Here is a 3,063-nt window from a genome sequence, read left to right on the forward strand (position 1 = left end):
CGGACGAGCAGCCGCGAGGCCCCCGGGGCAGCCGCCCTGCCGGGTCGACCGGCGGCCCGGCCCGGACTCGGGCCCCGGGTCCCGTGGCGCGCGGGTCGACCAGATGTCCGCGCCGAGCGCCACATGGCTGCGGGTCGCTCCGGCTTCTCGCAGTCCCGAGGGTTCCGCGGGCACGTAGCTGCGAGACCCGGGCGGCTGCCCTCCGCCCGGCTCACGGGGCGCTCGTGTCCATCAGCTGGTCGTGCGGAAATCCCGTGGTTGGCCTCCCTCCCTCCCTCCCTCCCTCCCTCCCTCCCTCCCTCCCTCGTCCAGCCGCCACGTTTTCGGGTTCGTGCGACTGGGATGAAATAGACCTTCCCAACGTCAATGCGGAGATCATCCATCATACCTCTCGAGTCCCCAAAAGCCAAGAAACACGCCAACCAAAACGCTTATTATTATGCCAACGGTTCCCGTTTTCATTCCTATCGTTTAGGGAGCGTTTGGTGGCAGCAGCGGCCGAAAGCAAAAGGAAACCCGAGGAAAGCGGCTCCATCCACCAGGGCTGTGTCTCATCGGTGCCGACGCAGAGGGACGGGCTTCGTTCGTTCGTTCGCTGCGGCCCAAATTCCCGGGCCGCCCGAGGACCGCTCGCACCGGCCCGAGGGAGGGAGCCCCGGCAGGCAGGATGCCTCAAAAGAAATGGCCAAGTCGACCGCGCGACCCACAACCCGCCCGACTGGGGGCGAGAAGGAGCATGGAGGAGGACTCCGTCCCCTAGTCGGCAGACGGCCCGGGACAGGGACGTTCGCCAAAACCTCCCCAAGGCCGCTTTCCGTGACCGAGTCGGCCTCCCCGCCTGTACTCGTCCCGGCCCGAGAAACGAGACGCGGGGTGGATCGGGACCAGGCCACGCACCAGGCCGGCCGGCGCGCCATCCTCCCTCCCCCGACCTGACCTGACCTGGACGAACGCCTCCCCATCGCCCGCCCCCGCGAGGCTGATCCGTCCGGCCGGTGAGGAGGCCGCTTGTCGGGCGCACCTGCTGCCCGGCATCCTCTTATATAGTGTTCGAGGAGGTCGACCAGGTGGCCCGGCCTGGATTGGGGGGGGGGGGGGGCGCGGGGTGCGGTGTCCCGGGCGGCGGGGGACGGGGGGGGTAGGAGTGGAGAGGGAAAGGTGGGCGTGGAGAATGCCGGGGTCGGGGGTCGGCGCGGGGCGGGGCGGGAGTTGGGGATGGGGAGGGGCGGGAGGGCCGTCTGGACATGGAGGGTCGGAAGAGCGGTGGTGACAATGATTTTCATTATCATTTAGAAAGAAGAACGTGGACTTCTTTAGAGGAGTCCTTTGAATAGCTTCTCCATTTAGTTAACATACATCCAAATGGAGGTCGGGAAACTTGGGTCCTGTTAACATATGGATGGAAGTGGAAAGAACTATCGCGATGACCGTCCTTGTGTTTCTTTTATTTTTTCTTTCTTCCTGCTCCCCAAAGCCGCCCCCCCCACCCCCGCCCCGCCCCGCCCCGCCCCGCCCCGTCCCGTCCCGTCCCGTCCATAGTTGTAGGTTCCAGTGGTAGGTCTTTCGCGTTTCTGCTATGTGGGACGCCGCCTCGGCGTGGCTTGAAGGGCGATGCTGGGTCTGGGGCTGCGCCCAGGATCCGAACCGGTGAAAACCTGGGCCGTCGAAGCCGGGGGCCGGGGTGGGGGGCGCTACTTGACCGTTCGTCCACGGGCTCGGCCCCCGGCCCCTTGTTTTCTAGGGAGAGAGACAGAGAGACCCGATCCATTTTCCCTTGGCCTCTAAAGCGTGCGTGTGGTCGAAAGGCGACAGAGAGAGGGGTTCTGGTCCAGAAAGCCCCGACTGCGCCGCCGCGGGGATCGGTCGGTTCCGCCCGAACCGTCCGAGTCGGAAAGGAACGGACAGCTTTCCTCCTTTGGGCCCCTGACTTGGGACCGACAGGGGAAGAGGAACAGGCCTCTCTCCCTCACACCCTGGCCCCTTCCTCCAGGACGCCCTCCTTCTAGTCAGCCCGCCTCTGGCTTTTCCACACGCCGACGACCGCTCGTCGGCATGGACCCACCTTCCTTGGGGGACACCACCACACGACTCTCCCACTCGTCTGCCTGCCTTTCGTTGGCGTCGCTGCCAAAGGCGAGGGGTAGGGGTGGCGGTGGCAGGGACGGCAGGGGCCCAGCGGCTCTCTGGCGGGTGAGGAAGTCTTGCTGGTTCTCCTAGGTCGGTGATCTTTCTCGATCTCCACACACATTCTTCGTTTGGGGAGCCAAGAGACGCCCTCTGAGGAATCCCTATGGCCAGGGTCGATCACTTACTCGCTCACTGCCTCGGCCTCGGCCTCGGCCTCTGTCAGTCTTGTCTCTCTCCCTCCCTCCCCTCCCTCCCTCCCTCCCTCCCTCCCTCCCTCCCTCCCTCCCTCGTCGGTCTCTGTGTGTGGACGTCTAGGTGGAGGCGAGGCAGGGAGGCCACCCACCCACCTACCTCGTGGTTTACCACACGCTCTACACGGAGGTAGAATTCCCATCCCACCGAATCCATCCTTTCCACGGGGCACAAGCCAGTGGCCTTCGGGAGTCTCTCTCCCCAAGGTGGCGCATCCGTCATGGCTATCTATTTCCAGAAGGTTTCCGTTTCCATCCCCTCCCCCCGAAAGAAAAAACGGCCCCACTCCCGGATCTGCCCCACCACGATCACCACCACCGCTGCCGCCGCCGCCGCCGCCGCCGCCATCTGCTGTCGCCCTCTAGGGTTGGACCGTTCTAGCTCTCTCCTCTGTGTGGAATCGCAACGTAGGTCGCCTTGGATGTCTGGCACCTCTCACTTAGCAGAAGGTTTTGGAGGCTCAGGCTGGGCCACGCTTTGGCCCGGGTCAGTGTTCCGTTCCTCTGGACGGCTTCCTCGTTTTCCACGAGAAGGAGCCGTGAAGACGGAAAGGAAGGGCGGATGGATGGCTTTTCCCGTGCTACCGAGTCCTCTCCCTTTTCCCCAAAGCGTGAGGGGCGGTCGAGAGGATCGTCTCTGATGACAAAAGTCAGAGGCACCCGGGTCAGACACCGTGCGAGGCGT

This window comes from Equus asinus, unplaced genomic scaffold (genome assembly GCF_041296235.1).
Source record: "Equus asinus isolate D_3611 breed Donkey unplaced genomic scaffold, EquAss-T2T_v2 contig_194, whole genome shotgun sequence".
Classification (NCBI taxonomy): Eukaryota; Metazoa; Chordata; class Mammalia; order Perissodactyla; family Equidae; genus Equus; species Equus asinus.